Source organism: Castor canadensis, chromosome 3 (genome assembly GCF_047511655.1).
Source record: "Castor canadensis chromosome 3, mCasCan1.hap1v2, whole genome shotgun sequence".
NCBI classification, from domain to species: Eukaryota; Metazoa; Chordata; class Mammalia; order Rodentia; family Castoridae; genus Castor; species Castor canadensis.
The window spans coordinates 23957136-23981189 of NC_133388.1; positions in this window are offsets into that span (position 1 = coordinate 23957136).

The following is a 24054-nucleotide window of genomic DNA, read 5'->3' on the forward strand; positions in this document are numbered from 1 at the left end:
ATTTCTACAGTCTGAGTCACAGAATCGGCTGTTTCTCTGGTAGTCCTGTTTCCTCTTACTTGAGAAGAGTATTTCAAAATGAAAATCTAAGCAATGTGTTCTCATTGCTACTGGACAATATCAGCAGACAAAGTCAAATAATATTTTTGTTTTCATTAACTCATGTATGGATACAGTTGTGTGATTATTTCCACATTCAAATTTGTGTGTATGTATGTATATAGATTTATAGGTATAAGAAGCTAAATGTCCCACCTGTTAATATTGAAGTCTATGGCTTCTTCATTGTATGACTTGATATTAATAATTTCTAATTTTTAAAAATAATATTACTAATTTGAATTTCTTTAGATATCTTTATATGCATGCATATTTGAAACATACATATGTGCACATATTCCTGATAGCTACATGTTTTGTATCTACTGATTTATCTAGAAGTAGGCAGGAAGATAGGTATTTGGAATACATGTATTGTGTGTGTGTCTCCTGGGTAGATGTGCAGATATATAAAAATACGCACACAAGCACACACACACACACACACACACACACACACACATATATTTTTCTGATAGACAGACAATTGGTTGGAAAAATCAAATGTGTGTATCCCTTTATGTTAACTATACACATTTATATACAATTTTTTCTTTTGGCAGTACTAGGGTTTGAACATGGGGCCTACATCTTGAGCCAATTCACCAGTCCTTTTTCTTTGATGAGTTTTTTCAAGGTAGGGTCTTGGAAACTATTTGCCCAGGGCTGGCTTTGAACAGTGATCCTCCTGAATCTCTGACTCCAAAGTAGGTAGGATTATAGGTATGAGACACCTGTGCACAGCTTATGTACACATTTTGAAAAACATGGTCAGTAAGACTCTTCTTCACATTCTATCATAGATGATATATAGTTTTTATTTTAAGAAATTGATAAGAAAGAGTAATAGAGTGGTTGAATGTTATCAAAGTACATTATATGCATGAATATAAATGCCAGCACAAAATCTTTTAGTGTAAACAATTTAATATATGCCAATGAAAATTATTGAAATCCAAACTTTGTAAAGCTTTTCTTTGGTAGCTGATACATCTACTACTTTTTCTAAAGAGGATTGTACTAAACAAAAGCTTCAAAATGTCTTCAATAATTGGATGATCTGGATCAAACTTAAGCACCTTATGTCACATACAATTTATAATTTACCACAAAATATAGAATCAATTTTATGTTTTCAAATACTTAGTTGACCAAATAAGTTTTTGTCTAAGCCATTTTCTAGAGATTTAAAATGCCACCTGTGTTTTACATTGTATTTTCATGAAACATTATTTTTAGTCCTTAAATTTGTTCAGTTGGGTGATATGATTATCTAAAACAAAATCACAGTATTGATTAACTTGTCCATTTTTATATGTATTATAAAACAAATGACTGCTTTATAAACTATTGGACTATTTTGTTCATTTTTTTCTTCCAAACCAAACATCAGTTGCATTTATAATTGCAAATCTATTTCTGGACTCCAAGCACATCCTTGGTTATTTTTACATCAATCCCACAGTTACTAAACACATTCCTTACCTTTTTTTCTAAGGTTCATAGGAACTTTCAAAATCAAGAAGGATATTTTTCTAGCTTTGTTCTCTCTGTTTCACTTTATTTTGTCTGTTTTTAGTCACTTGTAATTTCTTACAGATTTTAGAACAAATTTATTGATATTTGATTTTAAAGGAGATTGTATTGAATTTATGGATGTTTAATTCAAAATTTAATAAAAAATTTGAGTCCCCTTAACCTAAGAATATAACTATCAATTTATTTACTTTTTCTCACATTCCCTCAGCAGTACTTTGTAGTGTTTAGCGCAGATGCTCCATACATTTTCTTAAATTTTTCAATATTTTGTATTTTACATGTTATTATATATATTAATTTTCTATTTTCATATATTTTTTTAAAAATCACATTTAAAAAAAAACAAGAACATTGTGTTATCTTTCTGTTGATGTGACAAAACACCTGAGAAAATCAACTTAAAAGATCAAACACTTATAAATGGAGACCATCACAGTGAAGAGGGCATTGTGCAGCAAAGCTACTCATCTAGTGAGATATGGGTAACAGAATGAAACATTGAGCTACTGGGAACAAGATATATCCTTCAAAGTCATACCCCACCCAGTAATCTACATCCTCCAACCAGGCCACATCTCCTTCAGTTTCCACCACCTCCCAGTAGTACATTCAGCTATCAATCCAGTAAAAGATGAATCCATTGATGAGATGAGAGTTCTCATGTGTCAGTCAACTCTGAACACTCCTGTATTACTGCTCAAGCCTTCAACACAGGAGCCTTTTGGTGATATTTTGGAAACAAACCATAAGAAATATTATGAGAAAGAAATGGAAGATACATTTTTAAGAAAATACCTCTCTTCACACATAACATGCTTGTTAGCATAGGAAATCTTAAGGATTCAACTGTAACTTTTCTGAGTGTTCCAGTTATCCAGCTTGAAGATGCTAAAGCAGCAACTCCCTGATGTGGTCAAGGTAGCCAAAGGACATAGGGGTCCTGCTATCTGCCAACAGCAATTTGCCATCCCTGTGAATGAGGCATCTTGAAAGGAACTTCTTTGACACACCATCCAAGACTTGAAATTATAATAGCCTCTGTCATGATTTGCCTTTCAGGTTAGAATTATATCTAAGAAAATGTCTGCTTTATTTTCAACATTGTCTCCAATATATATAGATATACTTATATGCATGTGTGTATATGTGTATATATTAAATCTTTTTATCTGTTTAGTTTAAACATTTTTTGTGTATGATTAGCATTTGCCTATGATATATATATTTCAAGGTCTTATTGTTTTATTTTGCTTGAAAATACCCTATCCTACTTGGAAATGTATTCTCTGTTATATTTCAAATATATATATATATATATATTTTTTTGTTGTTGTTGTTGTTGTTGTTGTTGTTATTTCTCTCTTCTTCTGGGTCTCCAGATATATATAACCTAACAGCTTAATAATATTGTGCCAGTCTTAGAACATTTTTGTTTATTTCTTTTAAGTCTTTTTCCTTCTGTTTTAAAGATGATATAATTTATATTGATTTACTGTCAAGATTACTGTCAGCTCTCTTATCTTAACTCTGTTTTAAAGTCAAACAATAAGTCTTTCACTCCACATATTGTGTCTTGCTTAGAGTGAGATTGAAAACTGACTACTAAGACTCAGCTATCCTTTTAGCAGTTGGTTCTCAGGGGCTTCCTCATGTATCCCCATTCATGTGAGATCATGCAATCAAGGGTTTGAATGAAGTTGATATGTAGATTTGGGGCCTTCCCATACATAATTATCTCCTTGCTTCGTTTCCTTTTTGCTTTTCAGCAGCTATAGCAAACTTGAACTCTCTTAAAAGTAATATGACTACATCTTAACTTTTGATTTTTATTTACATGTATGGGTTGAGCATCCTTGAGCCAAAATTTCCAAAATTTGAAATGCTGCAAAACCTGAAATTTCTTGGGTATTTATGTTATACCACAAGTTAATTCCATACATTACCTGATAAAATGGGCAACAATAACAATGCAAATACTCAAAGCAGAGTTTTTTCAGTGTTCCCAAGACAGAAAAACACTCCCAGTCCCCTTCAGCTGTGCATATAATAATAGATAGGTAGATAGACTGGTATATATATTTGTACATGACCGATATTTATATGATATATATATATATATATATATCATATAAATTTAATACCCTCACACAAGCATATTCACATAAGATAATAAAATGATACATGTTAGACTTTTTCATCACTGTCAAAATATACTCAAAGAAAGCAACTTAAGGAAGGAAGCATTATTTATGGTTCATGTTTTCAGAGGTTTCAGTACATGGACAGCTGGCTCCATGACCTCTGGTCATGATAGCAGAGTGACATGGAGTATCAGAGATGCTTATCAAATTGTGGCTAGGAAGAAGAAAGCATAAAGAGATCAGACTGAAATTTTACCCTTAGAAGACCCACTTACAGTGATCCACTTCCCCCAACCTTCTACTGATCTAGCATCTCCCAATAGTCATTCAACTTTTGAATCTACCAATGGATCAAATAATTAATTAATCATGACATAATAGTCTGTGGAATCACCCTTGCAGAGCTGTCTTCTCTCAATTCAATCAAGTGACCAATCAAGATTAAGCATCACAACATTTGTGAAGGCCAGAGGTGTTAATGACATGGTCACTACAATACACACAGCAGGTCCAAGATCTGCCTACACTTCAAAATGTTCTTTTGTGATTAGTCCCTATTTTATGGTTTAAAGATATTGTTGAAGATGTCAGAAAAGGATTCAGATAACCCTAAAAATAATATTAATAAATAACAATAATATTAAAGTGAAAGCATCGTGTATATCTATAGCATAGAGAGCAGTTGGAGAAATTATGCTGTTTGTGTAAGTGTGAAATGTCTCACAGAAGAGTATTGTGTTGAATTGACCATGATCTGTGATGTAAAGAACAGAAAAGATAAGCAGTTTAACTTCCATGCTGAAAGTGATCAGCATATATTAATGAAAATTAGAAAAACACTACCTAAAGATATGATTAACGACCTTAATTGACCACTTAAAGACAATCTATCAATATCATAATGAGCACATAGAATTTAATGGGGCATTGATTATGAAACAAGCAAAAAAATAATCAAGATGAGCTGAAAGTTGAAGATAATTGTGGATATTCAATAAGCTCGTTTCAAAGATTTATGAAAAGACATGGCATTAAAGTTTTAAAGATTTGTAGAGATAAATCATCTTTTGATCATGAAGCAATAGAGAAATGCATTGACAAGTTTGCCAGTGTCGTGACTGAAAAATTTGATGTGAGAACAAGTCTATAAGTATTTTCATGTTAATTGCCTAGAAAGACAGGAGGTACAGCTAAAGAGAGATTCCCTAAGTACTTATGGATACCAAGGACAGAATAGTGGCTGGGATGTGATAATACATCAGCTCACTAAATGTAATCCTACTGTGATAGGTAAAAGCTAGCATCCTCCCTTTTTCAAATTAGTGAATCTCTTGCCAATCTATTATATTAACAAAAATGCCTGGGTCACCAGGAACATCTTTTCTGATTAGTTTCACAATTATTTTGTACAAGAGGCTCATTCTCATTGCCCTGAAGCCAAACTGGATGGTGATTGTGAGAATTTTCCTATTCCTTGACAACTCTTCTGCTCATCTTCCAGTTAAACCTCCTTTCAAAAGGAGTTTTTCTTGAAAAATATCATATATGATGCTGCTGCCACACTTGGAACACAGTGAGTACTAACAGAGTTTAGTATATGTGGCACAACATCTGGTCTGGTAGTATTTTAAGGATGATGATGAACAGAAGGCAACTCTGAAAGATTGTGTATGCTAATTGAGAGAGAGAGAAAAAAAGATGTCTGACCACCCTACATGTAAAAAATATTCAAAGTCCATCAATAAGCTGGAAGAAGTAAATATATGCAAAAATATTTCAATATCAATAGACATGGTCCAGTTGTTCATTCACTGACTAATGTTGAAGTATTTGAAATGGGACTGGAAAAGTTAATTGTGTTAGTACTGAGGATAAACTTGACTGCTAACACTGCAGGAACAATACCTACTGCCAGCAAGGTGAAAATGTGTGACAGCCTTACTGAAGCAACAGAGCAGTGTGAATTTATAGCAGAATAGGAAATCCTATCAATATATGCAATCAAATAGAGACTTTTAAGGCAAAAAGCTTGTCAGATATTGTTGCTAGTTGGCAAATGACTGTGGAAGAAACATTTAAAAAATCTAGTTCTCTCAACTGCTTCTGATGTTTCTTCTCAACTAAAAAATTAAATTCAATGTATAGTAACCTTTTCATCAAAGTACAATAGTAGAACTGAGAAGAAATGTAGTATTGTTTGTTGCTATTTGTTTTTTTTTTCACCTTGAGACAGGGTCTTACTATGTATCCCAGGCTAGCTTTGAATTCATCACCCTTCTGTTCAGAAGTATCTCCAGCAACAGCCTGGCCTGGTGGCACACTCCTGTAATCAATGTTTTAGCTTTTACACTGATATACAGTTTATATTTCATTAAAGATACAGACAGTAAAAATCCAAAGTACAATTTTATAATCCTCAGAAAGATCCAATGTATTTTTGAAATCAATATATCCTTACAGTGAAAAGAGGGAAAACTTTTGACAACTTCAGAAGCTATATGGAGAGTGCTCTCAACAAAGAAACAATAGTGCTTGTAATTTAAATTGACATATATATACATATTTAAAATTATGTAAGTCATTGGTGTTTAAAAAATCAAACCTGTAATATTTAATAAAAATATTAACATCAGCTATCTCTGGTCTCAATTATAGTAGCTATAAACACAAAGAATTTTGACCCATTTCCTTTCCATGGGATTTTGGAAGTATAATTATGTATTTACACATATTTTTAGGCTTACAATAGGATCATTTGTTTTTAGTTTTTCTCTAAATTGTTTGAAATTAAGGATTAGTAAAAGGATTCTTAAAGTACCAGTGTGATTTTACTATTTTGTAAATTTTACATTAATAAGAATTACAGATTTTTAGTCTATAAAAAGAAGATAATTAAAAAATACATATTACTATTTACTTAATCTGTTTAGTGTCACACACTTCAAAAATTATAAATTATTTAACTTCTTAAAATTTTCAGTAAATTATTAAGGACTTTTTTTTTTTTTGAGATACTGGGGCTTGAACTCAGCGCCTTCACCTTGAGCCACTCCACCAGTCCTATTTTTGTAAAGACTTTTTCAAGATAAGGTCTTGCAAACTATTTGCCAAGTCTGGCTTCAAAATTTGATCCTTGTATATGTTATACTAAAATATATATGATATCAAAATATATGTCATTATATATATAAAATATATATCCAATAAAAGAAGTAATTTTTATCTTTATTCAATAAAAATATAACATAGTTTGTGTTTTCTAGTGAAAGTAGGATGTTACATGTTGCATCATTATTAAATGTATTAATATTAAGTACATATTGAACATACTACATATACTACTTGTTAATTTTAAAGTTAAGTAACATTAGTAGTGAGTATCCTTTACTTCTCTTTTATGGCAACTTAGGTAGAATACATGATGATATAGACCGCATGTAGAAATCTGTAGCTATCAACTACAAGATTGCAGGTCTATGGTAGCCTTTGAAAATAAGAATCATCCCAAGAAAATTAAATGATTAGTTAAATAATTGAATTTAATAACAATTTTTGTGAATATACATAAGTGTATATTTTATACACGTAAGTGGTTGTTCTAAAGCAGCTTAAGAGTAATATGTAAGGTAACACTTTTTAAGAAGTCTAAATAGGATTTTTTTACAATACATATTCCTAGAATTATAGTACAAACATTAGATGACAAAATGAAGAATAATTGACACAATGAAAAAAGCATGATTTTTCATAACTTCTTTGAAGTATTATTTGTAGATGACAAAATTAACTTATTTTGCTTTGACATTTAGGTACTCATGTAAACATGAGTTCATGTAAAAACAATCAATATACAAAGCATTTTAATTATTGATATTCTCTTATTTTCCATTTCTAAGACAATACTCCATCCTATTCCTGCTCCTGCTTTTCACTGATGTTCGCTGTCACTAAAGTAGATTTCCCTATTCTAGAGTTCTGTGTAAAAAGAATCATGTACTACTACATTTATCATTATGACTTAAAAAATTTTTACTATTTACTGACATATTTTCTAAGTAAATTCATATTATAAGTTACTGAGAATTCAAAGGAAAATGTAAGCTAAAATTATAAGATGCCAAGTGATTATCATATTAGTATAATTAATAGGAAATGGTCAAATTTGATTGAATATTGATAAATTAGCATTTTTTCTGTCTACCATCATCATTAACAGCAAAAAATCTTCACCTTCTTCTTCTCTGGTAAGTATAGAAGTTAGTCAATAATTCTGAAGGTCAAGCAATATTACACTATTACGTTTTTTTACATAGAATGTAGTATTTCCCAACACTCATTTTTACACATTTTTGGCACTCTCCCATGGATCTGTCCATAGAGAAGATGGAGAGAGACAGAAAATTCCTTAGTGTAAGCCAATGTCTTCCTCATTAACATTGCCTCTCCTGCCACCCAGTGTTTCTATTGGTGTTGGTGCGTTTATGTGAGTTGCTCAGAGTTTATGCCACTTCATTTTCAAAGAAATAAGTGTTGTAATTAAACTTTGCTTAGTTCACATTGGTGTGCCTTACTGATTCTGTTTCTAGAAGGGTTTTTACCTCTGTTTCATTTGGTGGTTTATATGGGTTTTCCTAGAAACAGTCTGTAACATCACTCTCATGCAACTCCCTTTAGGCATTTGCTACATAATGCTACAACTGATAAGTCTACTTTGCAGAGTATAAGTTAAAATAAATTACCATGCATGTTTTTCATAATAAATGATGTAACATTGATTTTAACTCACAATAACTAAAGCCATCATTTGTATTTATGAGATAATCTTTATGTAGGAAGTGGTCAATTTATTGTTAAACTATAATAAAATAGATTCTCTATTTTCATTATACTCTTTTTTTGTTTTTTTGGTTTTTTTTTCTAAAAGTGTGTTGCCTTGTGTGAGTGGTAATGTCAGTCAAAATTCAGTGTGCTCTAAGAAAATCATAATTTAGAATTGCTAAATTCTAGTATTGGCTTTATCACATTTACTTGAAGTACTATGCTTTTCACTGATGTAAAAACAGTAACGTAGCAAGTGGCTGGGGGTGGTAAAAGGGGGGTAAGGGAGGGGACAGGAAGAAAGGAAGAGAAATGACCCAAACATTGTATGCACATATGAATATAATAAAAAAATAAAATAAAAAGTCACAAAGAAAATAGCAAGTTCCTTTTCTGTTGCCAGTGTTTGCTGTTTGAAGCACCCCAAGACTTGCCTTCAGCCCCTGCTTCAAGGTGCCTTTTCCTGTACCCTCATTCCAGCTCTCCCTACCCTCGAAGGATATAATCTTTCTTTTGAGAGCAACAGTATAGTGGAAAGAATTCAGAAACCCTGGGCCAAGCAACAAAGCTATTACACTTCAACAAGTGATCTCACGAACAAATGTGCTAATGTGACAGATAAAAAGACAATGAAATGAAACAATTCAGAAAAACACGTTACAGCTTTAAAGTGTGCACACAAAATAGTGTTAATAAATTGAAGGCCACAATTTATAACCTACAAGGAAAAAGAAAGAAAATAGCAATAAAGGCTTAGGAAACTAAGTTTTCATTAACGTTTCTTTAAGTAGTTGTTTGTTTAATAAACAAAAATAAAAAAGAAGTGGGTTTATATTGGAGATTGAGTTTAAAAAAGTGTAGTTAATGAGTTAAAGATAATAGGTTCATGAGTTTACATGATTAAAATAACCTTTGGAGAAGAAAACACGACTTTGTATTCAAACCACAATTAAGTAGATGAAGAAATAGTTGTTACAAATTTCTAGAAAAATAAATTACTTTAAAATAATGATTATTTATTTGATAATAGACAAGTCACTTAATTCTTCTGCATCAGTCAGAGCAATGACACAGATCATCAATAATAGATTCTAGTGAATGACAAATTGTTTAAAAAAATTTCTTACTTTTAATAATATTTTCCCTTTAAATAAGTTGATTCCTTAAATTTATATCTCTCTCTATATATAAAATAAAAACATAGTCTAATTAATAGTCTAATTCTTTATACATACACAGCCAAATATGTTTTCAGGTTACATTAAGTAGCAAAGAACCATAAATGTTACAATTCTATGAGTCATATCCATTTCTAATGCTAAAGTTCCTGCAGATTTTGCAAGTCTGTATGTTAGGTCTGACAACACATATATTACTTCATCTTTCAAATTACCCCTATTTAAACAATAATTTATCATGACATAATTTTGAAATTATTTTTAAAATATAATTTTCTATACAAATTTTTCCCATTTGGTTTTCAACTGCATGATAATTTTTGGAGTAACATGAACATTCATTCATTGATGGTGCAAAGGAAAAGGGCATAGTGACTATGGAAGACAGTTTGTCAGATTCTATAAAACTATACATATTCTTACAACTTAATTCAGCAATAATACTCCTTGGTATTTATCCAAATTGTTTGTCCATACAAAAATCTGCATATATAAGTTTATAGCAGGATTTTGTAATTGTCAAAAACTATAAGCACCATGATATCTATCAGTAGATGAGTTAGAAATAAAACTTAAAGAATGGAAAATGTAATATTATTCATTATTAAAATGTATTTGTTATTCAAGTCATGAAAAGCTATGGAAGAAACTTTGGATATGAGTAAAGCAATGAAGTCTGTAAGAAAAAGCAGTATATTTTTATTTATGTGAAATTCTGGGGAAAAGGCACAACTGTGGAGACAATACATGTATCTCTGCTAACCATGGTGGTAAGAGGGGTAAAAGAGTAGATTTTAGAGGATGTGGCAGACACTGGAACTATTCTGTATGACAATACAAATGTGAAAATATGTCATTACACATGTATCATAACCCGAAGAATGTAGAAAACCAAGAGGAGACACTAATGTCAACTATGGTCTTTGGATGATAGTGATGTGTCAGTGGAGGTTCCTGGGTTATAACAGATGGACCACTCTGGTGCAGAATGCTGAAAGCAGGTGTGACTGTGCACATGTTGAGACCAAGAGTGAATGAAAACTCTTTGCAACTATACCTCAATTTTTCTGGGAATTGAAAACTGCTCTAAAGATAATATATTTCAAATGTATTTGGAATGCTCATCTCAAAACAAACAAAAAATTTAGTGCTTCTGATTGCTGCTTATCTTCCATAATTACAACATATTTTATTTTAACTTAAAATTTACATTCTGAAATCCTCTAAGGGATCACAGAAAGACTTTTTCTGTTTCTGATCAGTGGATTTCAGAATTCCTACCTTCATTTTTTTCTATATTTTTCAATTTAAAGACAGATAGTTGTCCAGGCAGGTATGTTCCATTTCAAGAGTTATAAGAACAATGTCATACTCATCTTCAAATAAATTACTTTTCTATATGACATCACAAAAACAATTACAATGACCTTCTTTCCTTTTATTTCTACCAAAGTCATAGTCAAAGAAGCTTATTGCCTTTAACTGTTTTTTGTGAAACTTTTCAAAAAATGTTTTCCAATTTTCTTTATGCAATTAATACAGAAATTGACAAAGCAAGAACCAAATAAAGATAGGCTAACAAAATGCAGGTCATCATATAGACACATTCAATTAAAAACTACAAAAGATTTAGCAAATTTACTTTAAAAATGAATAAAAATGAATGCTGGTTCTTTATTTGGATTTATATGCATATATAATGGCATACAATATTTTAGCTTCCTAAATTCCTCAAGAACGTTTTTAGCTTTTAGATTCATCCTTTTATTTATTTTTTAAGTTTGTATTTATTATTGTTGTACTGTGGCACATTGTGGCATTTACAAAAGTTCTTACAAAATATCATAGTTGAATTCACACTCCTCTTTCATTCTCTTTTATTTCCCCTCCGCCATCCTTGGAATAGTTTCAACAGGTCTCATTTTTCCATTTACATTCATTGTATTACCTACATACAATGTGTTGGTAATATTTCCACCATATTCATACTATTACACTCTTGCCTTATATCCTCCTTTGTCCCACTGGTACCAATCCCTAGACGGGACTTGTTTTGCCTTCCTGTTCTCTGTTTTTGTAAAAAAAAAAAAAAAAAAAGATATTTTTGTTTGTTTAAAGTAGTTATGGAGGGAGTTTCATTGTGACATTCCCATGTATGTATGTATTATAGCCAGAATTGTTTCATAATGTCTATTTTTCTTTCCTTTCTACCTTAGTCCCATTCTTATGGTGTTAGGATGAACAAAGAAGAAGCCATGTTAGTATTGTACTCTCCCCATCCTGCCTGTGCAGGCAGTTTACTGAAATACCCCACCACTTACTGGAAGGACCATACCTAGAAAGGAATAACAAACTTGACAAACACTCAACTCACTGGGTATTGAGGGTGGGTCTCATCTTGGCTGAGAGCGACCTGTCTCCCTAATTTCCACATATCTCCTCTAGCTTCCCTTAGCAATCCTTAACCCCAGAAGAGTTCTCCTGCCCATTAAAACTTCCCTTCCAGATCAGACCCCTATGTCTACTCTTAAGTCTTAAGCAGCAGGGGGTTTCTGATTTTGGCTAGATACTCCCCTCCACAGGGCTTCCTCCTGAATAAACTCCATGCTTGCCTTTGAGCCATCTGCCTCCTATCTATTCTGTGCCTCTTTCAGTTTAACCATGGTGATTTCAACAGGTTTAAAATTCTATATTCATTCTCTTGTAGGAAGTAGATTAACCATATTCACCTTTTTAATTTCCTTTGTTTTACCCTCCCCCTCTCTTGTATGTGACCAACCTTTAAGTGTAACCTGTTTTACATAGTATTGCTGCATTTGTATATTCCACATATGGGAGACAGTCATAAGACCTTTTGCTTTCTGAGTCTGGCTAACTTGACCTTAGATGATATTTTCCAATTCCATCCATTTACCTGCCAATGACAAAATTCCATTCTTTATGACTGAATAAAATTGCTTTGTATAAAATACCACATTTTCTTAATCCATTCATCAGAAGTGAAGGATTAAAATATGGGACTACATGAAATTAAAAATCCTCTGTACCATAAAATAACTGATCACTAGGCTGAAGAGGCCACCCACAGAATGGAAGAAAATGTTTGCCAGCAATACATCTGACAAGGGATTAATAACCATAATATACAGGGATCTTAAAAAAAACTAAACTCCCCCAAAATTAATGACCCAATGAAGAAATGCTGAAATGAACTGAACAGAGCTTTTTCAAGAGAAGTTAAATGGTCAAAAAACACAAGAAAAGGAAATGCTTAACATCTCTGGCCATAAAACAAATGCAAATCAAAACCACCTTCATATTCCACTTCACTTGTGATAGAATGGTTATCATCAAGAACACAAGCAACAATAAATATTGGCAAGCATGTGGAGAAAAAGACACCTTCATACACTGTTGGTGGGAATTTAAATTAGTACAGCACTATGAAAAACAGTAAGGAAGCTCCTCAAAAAACTAAAAATAGAAGTGCCAAATGATTCAACAATACTACTCCTAGGGATATATACAAAGGAATATGTCAGGTTATAATAAAGACACCTGTACACCCATGTTTATTGCAGCACTATTCACAACAGTTAAGCTATGAGATATTCTATGCCTATCTTTTGCTGTTTCCTGAATGCATTTGTTTTTATTCATTTAAAAAAAGTCATACAGAAATTTCTCACTATAATCTAAGTTGGTCTGAGAAATTAAGGGCAAAATGTGAGCAGCATTTGTCTTGTTTTAAGTACTATTCTCTTGGAGCATGAATACAATCTTAGATTAATTATCATGATTACTACACTCCACTGTGGTTTCCCATTGATTTCATTATCAGCTAATGCCCTCAGGTCTTCTCCTCAATGGCTTATAATAAATAATGTCTTCTTCATCCCATATCCATGAAGATTTTTTTAAATAACCTTCAGGATTATATATTCATCACTATTAGTTTTCTTTCTATTAGACATTAATCCATATATTGTGCTTTGGTATTTGCTAAGTTAATAGTTTGGTGATAATATGCTTCATCAGTGCTTCATTAAGTGCATAACCATTTATTAAGAAAGGCAGTTGTTGGAAAGAATATCAGATAGGAGCCTGGGATGAATGTGGAGCTATAAAAGGATGGCTCTGCCATTGTATCTACTTCTTTGTTTTAAATAAGCAGTAAGATTTGCAGGAATCTTTACTTCTCTGAAAGTCAGCATGAACCAAGTAAGGATATATAATATAATAGTGATATATAAAAGCCTGTGCAGAAGTAAACATTTAAAGCTGCATTCCCTTTTTATACAACAGTTACTTGGTTATGGCAGCAATAGATGTCCAGCTTACAATAGCATTTGCTCAAGGACACAGATATTTTTCACAAAAGATATGTCTAGAAATATGTTAACCTCTCATAATTTTTTAATAGCTGTTACATTTTCTGGTTAGTGGGTATTAAATCACATGACTCTTTCCATCATATTATCTAAAAGCAATTTTAATGTTCACAATTAACCTTCTCTTCTCCAGGATGAATATTTGTCCTTTCTTAAATTTTACACTTAAGGAAACAGTTCCAGATCATTCAATCTTCTAATGGCCTTTTTCTGGATATTCATCAGTTAGCGATTACCTGAACCCAAAATATAAAGGACTGAGTTACACAATACATTTGAAAGTAGAATATTAAGTACTTGATGTGCAGTGTCTTGAAAAAGATAAGTGGGGTACTCCATCATATATAATTAGTATTTTAATTTCTGTTGCATAAAATGCATATTTCTGCATTTATTTTCTACTGAAAACTGCTCAAATTAGTATTTGCTTCAATATCCTACCATCAAAGATAGAAAAGAGAACTTGGTAGAAACACACTAAAGCTAAATAAATCAAAAGAAATTGATTTTCTGAGGATTAGATACCCAATCTGTTTTAGGTTTTATTCATGTTAAATGAATTCTTCTTTGCTATTCTCACATATAAAATGACATGATTGTGGGTGATATCAATGGGATCTAATGAGTTTTCTAATGAGGTTAAACAAATATCACAACAGTGATTACATATATGACCGATTTCAATTCTTTTAGAGTCTGGTGGAACTTTCCCTACAGTCATTCTACATTGTTGACATATTTTGATTTCTTTATTACTAATGAAAAAGAAAATGAATCTTTTGAAAAACTACCTATGTTCAGTCATATGCAAACATGTTAAGGATGAAAAATCACTGTTGTGTGTTTATTAGTCATTCTAGTTCTGAACCATGAAAATGTGAAGAATATAAATAATACAATGTAATTATCGACTGCAATGTTTTCTCGCTCTTCATCCTTCCAGTCCAAGCATATTCTATGCTTAGTTTGCACTGTCTAACTTCTCCCCTAAATGTTTCATCCATTTCAGTACTAAAATAATCTTTTCTTACATATCCTTGGTTCCTTTCCCATAACTTAAATGGTTGTATCTTCAACACATAAGAAAGAATAAAACCCAGAAAAGCAAAAAACAAAATTATTGTCCACTTTTAGTTGGAATATAATTTGTCTAGCTTTCTGGAGAGTAAACTGAAAATATCTATTAAAATTTAAATGATGCAATACTTTTTATCCACAAATTCTGTTAATGTAGTTATATTTACAATATGCACATATGCCACACACATATTTGTGCATGATAGTGTGAAAAGACTCACAGATCTATTTCTCAGTCAAACAATCTTAAATATGAAAATCATGAAACCAAAACAAACAAGCCATTGTTTTAAGTCTCTGGAAGTAGTCTTGAAGGTGAGTAGCAATTGTAATTCAATACAATATACTGATTCTCAGTAAGAAAAGCAAAATTTGAGGAATTTGAACAACAATGTTTTCTCCTACCTCTACCCAGATCTTGTGTGGGTTGGTTTGGTTAAGAGGACTGTACTTCTGTCCTCTCAGTTTTAATCAAGGGATATAGATTCTCACAGGCATAGGTGACCAGTAATTCTCATTTACTTCAATTCCACATTACAGAAGAGAAATTTGTGATTAGTGCAACTGAGAGTTCAGAGCTCCCTTCCTCTCCCCAGGCCCCAGTCACAGGTTAGCTGATGTACTCTTGGCATAAGAATATGTGAACTCTGAGACTCAATTACCCACACTTTAGTTTGTTCATAGGATAGATTTTCCATGCCATCAGAGGTTAAGGCAAGCCAAGCAATCATAACCAACTCTTGTCACATACTCTGTGTTTTGTTTTAGTGGTGTTGCCTAGAGAAAAAACTGATAAGAATAGAAAATCTAAAGCTCTCCCCAAAGAAATTGACTTGCATGTAGAAAGTCAAAAACTTTTGCAATTGAATAATAAGATTCTTAAAATCTCAAATGAAATTCCACTAGATGTTTTACCTCATAAGAGAAGAAAATGAAAAGAGGAGAAATGTGAACCAAAATCAAAGTGAATTACCACTTCACAACCTTTAGGATGACTATAATGAAGAAAGATCTATAAATGTTGTTGAAGATGTAGAAAAATTAAAAGTTTTGTCAACTGCTTGTAAGAAAAATGAAATGATCCACTTACTTTTACAAGTGCTCTGCCAATTTTTCAAAAGCTTCAATGAGTTAAAAGTAGCCCTTGCATTTCTCTAGGGAAATGGTGAACTGCCTATGGACAGATGGAAATATAAAATGTTCATCGGAGTACTACTCACAGTAGTAACAAAGTGAATAAACCAAAAGTCCATTAACTAACAAATAAAATGTAGTATGTGCAGTCAACTATTATTTAATAATAAAAAGAAATTACCACTAGAGCATGTCACCACATAAGTGAATCTTAAAAGCATCATGTCAGATGAAAAAGGGCAATAATGAATGACCACATAGTATATGATTCTATTTACATGAAAAATCAAATATGAACAAATCCATAGAAATAGAAAACAGATTAATATTGACCTAGAATTAGGAAGGTTGGAAGTAAATGGTGAGGTATTCGTAACTGACATATGATAAATGTAATCTAAAATAGATTATAGTGATGGTTGAATAACTGTGTGAATATCCAAAACATTCTGATTTGTATACTTTTTGAATGTGATGGTATCTGAATTTTAGTTCAAGAAAGCATTTATGGAATTATAACCTCCTTCACCCCCTAATATACACAAGAGATTTGTGCAGTGGGCATCTTTGGGAATATTAATATAAGACTTTAATATAAACAAATATTATGCATATATTCTGAAAAATAATAAAGAAAAATGCATGAACATGAATAGATACAACATAATCTTGGTCAAGGTATTTTTGTTAAGCATATTTTAAGTGATTGTGGTAAAAACATATTTCTATGAAAATTCATGTACACAATGTGACCTTGCAGTATTAATGCATAAAATTTTAAAAATCCAAAAAAATGTAGCCAAAATAATAACAGTGGAAAACATAGGGAAATATGATACAGGGAAATATCAGCAGATATCATAGAGCTTCTGTGAATGTAGCTAATGAATTGTGGTTTTTGAGTAAATAAATAACCAAAGTCTGAGAGGCAGTAATACATTGTTGAAGCTAGACCTTACTCATGTGAGAGAGGATGGAATTGTGTGTTGGAGGTAGAAGGAACAGCTCGTGGTACTTAATTACTTTCTCCTATGTATCAAATGCTGTGCTATGTACTTTTCTTGAACAATTAGTTGCAATTATTGCATTATATCAGTAGCTATATGGAAAACTATCTATGTCATCAATTGTTGATTTGATTGAATTACATGATAAATTGGATATTCTTGGAAAATGTCTTAAAAGTGAGAAAATACAATGCATAATAATTTGACTTTTACTGGGTGCAGATGCTCTAAGTACTTTAAATAAGTTATTTTTTAATTCTCAAAACAATCTTAAGAGGGAGTAGCAAGTATCATTTTCATTTTGCAGATGAGAAAATTGGGGTGCATAGAGTATTCAACTTACCAGTGGCTGCATAAATTCCACCCAGGATTCCTGACTCTATCACATAATTTCAAAAGCACTAGAAAGTTCTTCTTAATTAATAACTGGTATGGTAATAATAATATTGATGAATTTTATGTGTCTTATGTGATAACCACATAAAAGACGTTTTGAAGTAAAAAATAACAAGCTTATTTTAAAATGGTATTTCAATCTCTCTAAGATAAAAGCCAATGCAATTTTTCTTGGAGAAAAAATAATTACTTCTAATCTGGAAAGAGCCAGGGTATAGAGTGAGGAGGTAAATGATATAGCAAATGAAGAAAAAAAAAAAACTTTGGTAATATTAATGTCTTATGTGAATGTAAAAAGCTATTATAAAAGATAATGTATTTATAAATGCTGTACAACATCACCTATGAGAGACAAGTTAAAAGGTAATATAGTATTTTGGGGAGTGAGTATGCTAATTTTATTTTATTTTTGATATTTTATTGTTTTACCTTGTGGCACTTACAGAATTTCTTACCATGTATCAAATATATCATACTTGAATTCACCCCCTCGACCACTCTCCTTTATCCCTCTTTCTTTGCATTCCTAGAATAGTTTCAACAGATATCATTTTTACATCTACATATATGCGTACACAATATTTGCACTGTTTTCACCCTCCTACACCTGCCACCTTCTCCCTCCCACTGTGACTCTTTCCCCCATCACCCCATAAGACCTGTTTTGCCTTCCTGCTCTCCAATTTTGTGTAAGAAAAAAGAAAAAAACATGACATTTTTGTTTGTTTAAGATAGCATTCATCATAATAGTAATGGGGTAGGAAATTGGGAATAATTTTGAGATCTTTGTATTGTTAGGGTATGGAAGAGTACATGAATTCAGTAAAGATAAAGAAGCCATCAACTATTTCCTCAAAATCTCATAGTCTGTTGACTGTCAGTGCTTAAATTTCCTTATGCAGTTCTTTTTCTACACCACAATGACTTTCAAAATAGTCAATGCATACCTTAAAATTTTGGCATAGCAAGTGTGTATTATATTGAGTATTTATAAAGTTAGACATTTTTGTTATCATTATTATTTTTTCCTTTTCTATGCTACTCTGCAAATTCACAAATTACTCCTTGTTTCAAAATGACAACTTATAGATTGTAAAATGTACATTTGTAACTTTGGGCCATTTGATAAAAACAAAAATCAGCTATGCTATTCTCTTAACATGCAGTTTCAAATATAGTTCTACATTTCACTTTTTTAATTGAAGAAATATAAGGTTTTAATGTGAACAGTTAGTCCTCTTATGGATCATAACAATTACTTCATATAACTTTTAAATTCCCCTTAGGTCTATTTAAAAATATATCCAGATATGCAAAGATCTCGTTAGAGCCAACTAGGTAAAAATGCATTTTAAAATATGTATAAAAACATGATTATTTCTTTGCACTTAATTGAAAAATACTTTTAAATTTTTATTGTCTATAGAATGATTGTACTTTGCCTATTTTAGTTAAATAATTCCAATATTAATATATGGTAAGAAATCTATGGTTATTTTAGATAAATTATTATTATCCATAGTTTATTCAATTTACAAAAGGGAGGAGAAAAGTCTTGCCTGATAGAAAAGGCAAGAAATCACTTAATGCAATTATTTTCATTGGGATTTTTCTAGACCAATGAGTAAAGAGCCTTCATTCTTTAAGAAATGAATCTTAAGCTCATAAGTTACTTCAAATGACTCAGAGAGCCTTGAAGCTGAATGGCATCCAAAAGAAATATGAATATGATGGACTATAATTGTTTGAAAGTAGGGTTATGATCTATGGTTAGATAACGAGCATATATATTCATTATATTTCAGGAATGGTATTTCTATTATGACTGCATTAAAGGATGTCAGATTAAATTCTAAGGAATATTTTTAATGATATGCCCAAGACATTTATATATTCTAGTGGAAAGCTTGTAAAAGAAAAAGAACTTCAACTCAAGACTTTTGATCACAGATATTATTTCTTCCAGATCTGCACCAGAAATCCATATTGGCACACATAGTGTCCCAAGGTTAGATCTCTCTTGGATTCTTTATTTCCAGGCAGCAGGTAATGCCAATGTCATTCTGTGAACACGTAACAAGTTCATAGAAAAAAATCATTTTGACTATCTTTTATTATTCCAAGGAATCATTTTTACATCCAAATTAGCATTTTTCCAAAAATTTTGTTTTTATACTACTATACAAGTGTGTGGGTTTGTGTGTACATGCATGTGTTATATACAATGAATATTGAATTTCATTCAAAATTAAAGTTAATTGAAAATATGAATCTGATCAAATTTGAACTCAGGGACCTGCTCTTGTTGAGCACTCTGCACCTAAGCCATGTTCCAGGTCCCTTTTCTGCTTTAGTTATTTTTCAGATAGTGTCTCATTTTTGCCACGGGATTAGGGAAGGCTGGCATAAGACCACAATCTTCCTCCCAATGCTTCATACGTAGCTGGGCTTAGAGACACATATACCACTTTGCTCTGTTAATTGGTTGAGGTGCTGTCTTCATACCTTTTGCCTGGCAATCTTCCTGACATTCACCTCCCAAGTAGCAGGCCTTACACGTGTGAGCCACCAGCACCAGCCTGAATCTGATCAGTTTATAAGTGACCGAAGACTGCCTTTAATTGCCAGGTTCATAAAATGTGTATAGTGTCAATTACATATTCTCCTTTAATGTTACTTCTCAAATACTGAGACGTGTGGATGCCAGACACATATTAAGTTCTTGTTCAAACATAATTACATATTTATTTTCCTTACATATTTTTATTCTTCTTTTTCCTGTCTAAGTGAAACATTGTACCTTTAGACTAACATATCCCCATTCTCAACTACAGGTCAAGGCTTCTGGTAACTTTCATTCCAAACTTTGGTTCTATTATTTCAACTTTTTTAGATTTAGAAAAATTCTCAGGGATGTAGCTTAGCAGTCTGGGACTCTGAAGAAGAATCCTACTCCTAGAAACCCAAAGCAATTAGATAAACTAGATGATCCTATATAGGGAATTGTTTATAATGGAAAGGATGTTTCCAAATTAGATTAATATCAGACATCAACATTTATAACACTGCTTATATGAAAGTATATAAACTGTTTTACTTCACTGGGGCATGTATTTCTCAATTATATTCTCTTCAGCCCTGTAGTGTTTTGGGGGGTTATTTACCATTTATCGGGACTATCATAACTGCAATTGGTTTATTGTTTGATACTTGCTCAATATCTATGTTATAGCTAACTTTGAAAGACAGATCCAATAAACTGTTTCTTGACCTTCATATATACTGCTACATTGATTTTCTTATGGCTTTATGGCTCCACTTACCCAATAAAATATGGTGGAAGTTATGTCACAAGAATTCTAGACTTAAATGGTATGAATGGTTGACAGCCACCATTTAGGAATCTATGCTTTTCTGCTGATTACTTGGTTAAACTCCACATAGAAAAGAAACACCTAATTCTAAATGAGGAGAGAGAGACACCAAGATGTTTCAGCTATCCAGCTGAGTTCTCAGACTTCTAGCCATTCAAATCAAGTATCAGACAGTTGCATAGGACATCTTGTTTGCACTCAATTCATCAGAAAACTACAGTCCTCAGTACTATAGTCCTGATTATATATCAACATATATTCCTATAAATGTATTTCTGTCTCTATCTATCTATCTGTAATGCCACATTGAAGATTGAAGCCAACCAACAGTATAGTCACAGAAAAAGAAAAGGTTGTTTCAATCTGACCAGGACAACCTGACCATCTCCCAGGTTGCTTAAAGTTGAGACAAGGCTTTTTTCCTACCTGTGCATTTCTAACCTTTTTCTTTCAGCATTTACTCTTTTTTTTTTTTCTTTTTTCTTTTTTGGTGCTGGGATTGAACCCAGGATCTCGCACATGCTAGGCAAGCGCTGTACCACCGAGCTACATCCCAGCCCACTTTCAGCATTTTCTTTAGATAAATTTGATATGTAAATCTTTCTCCATATCTTTGAAATGTATATTAAGCTCCTTAAAAGGCACTACCAGTTTTAAATTCCAGGAATTGTCTTTATCAAGGGCTAGAGTGCCATCTCTGTGAAAGGTCATAATTAAATAAGATACACCCTTATGTCCTAGTCTCCCTCTTATCATAAAGTTAGGAGAGAGTTTATGTTAAGGTAAGGCCACTTAGCAAAGGCATGTGGCTTATAGAATCCCCTCTCTCTACTGTAAGAATCTCTTCACCTTAGTTTGGGCAGAGTTCAATTAACTTTTTCTCCCTATTGCAATAATGTTGAATGATACATTTTAGGCCTGCTTAACTTTGTTTGGTAGCACTTATATTTGACAACATTACTAATGACTTGGGGGGCTACAAACAACGTATACACATGTAAATAAATGTAAAAATCATAAAATAAAAAGGAAATAAAAATAAAATAAAATAGTCTCAAAATGTTGATTGACTCAGAATCCTAAGAGTTCCTGTGGAAATTCTTATTTGGTCAATATAATTAAGAAATGAAGCTATCAGAACAATGAAATTTATTTGTTAACTGATTGCATCATGATGTACAAATCATATGTGGATTAATAATGTACTGCAACCCAAAATACAATAAAATGCATTTGACCCTAAAAACAAAAACGAAACAAAAAAACAGAAATATATACTAAGGATTGGGCACTGTCATAATTAAAACTAAATTAACAATAAAATATAATATAAAATAAATGCTACTGACCTTGGCACTAGCAAGCAGAAAGAAGCTTAAATTGAAAGATGATGAAAAGAGTCACCATACCAGTTGGAAAAACAAAAAAAGGTGTGTTTGTTGGGGTCTAGCAAAAATGGCTGCTTGTTAGAGGTGATGTTGCATAATGTCTGCAGTATGTGGGTATGAGTGCAATGAAAAACTTTTTGGTTAAAGATATTTACAGGATGAATGTTCACTGTAGCAACTAGTTTACATTAGTAGCATATTACAAGATATGAGTAAGAAGGAGGGAGAGATGAAATGAAGAAGGGTATGTTTGTTTTCTTAGATTTTCAAGTAGAATCTAAAAGAAATGTCATCAAGCAATTGACGATTCACATTATCACCTTTCCAGGGAGAAATGATCATTTGGCAATGATTAAATCTAAGTTATAAGGAGTAAAAACTTAGGTTTTTTTATATTAGGGCTGATATTTAAACTATACGGCCATTAGATTCTTTGTCTTAAAATCTTACATGATCTAAATTAGGTTCCCATAGACTTTCTTGGCTAAATATGAAGTTTTCTGAATATCTTAACAGTTTACCTCTTTGTCTTCTTGACTAGCTAAATAGGGCTTATAAGATCATTTAGGAAACTGTTCCAAAATATCTTGACATGAAAGCCTAAGGCAGTACAGGACATACTTTGAAGAAATCTGTAGAACTCACTTTGTTTGCATGACAAAAGAATGATGCTGTAATGTTTAATAGAAAAATAAAGCCATACTAAATGTTGTCTTTAATAAATAACTTTATGTATGAATTAAATCACTGGTTGAAAATAAATAGAAAGAAAAATACACAATATAAATATTTTAAGACACATAACTATTTTCAAGTACTAGAGTGCCTTCTAAGCAAGCACAAAGTCCTACGGAGGAGTGACTATATGAATGTTAAACATAGTAGTATCAGGATAAAGCATTTTACATGACAAATGGTCAATTCAGTAGGAAGAAATTAAAACCTAAATTGCATAGAATTTTAATATGATCTTAAAACATAAAAAGACAAGCTAAAACTAAAGAGAAAAATGTACACAGTGAGAACTATACAAAAAAATTTAATCTCACAATCTCACTATTTCATAGAACAAGATTAAATATTTGTATATTTATATAAATTTGAATATCATTCCCCTAAAATGTCCCCTGACATTTGTGGGAAACTGCACCCCACTATGTAGTATACCTATTCTTTTAAAGTGCACATGAGTCATGCCCTGAAGTAGATCATATACTAGACCATAAAGTAAGTCTTGATAGACATCAGGAGAATTTGTTAATAATGAATCTTTTTGCCATAATAGAAATAACAGGAGAAGAGAATTAGAAAAAAGATATCTGGTACATCCCCCAAATGTTTGAGAATTATAATTACAAATAATGCACAAATCAAAAAGAAACTGAAAGGAAAATTAGCAAAGATTTAAAATTACATTAAATTTAGTATTATATTAATACTAACCAAAATATAAAATATTGTAGTATAACCATGAAACAATCTGCCTTTGTCTATTTGGGCTGCCATAACAAC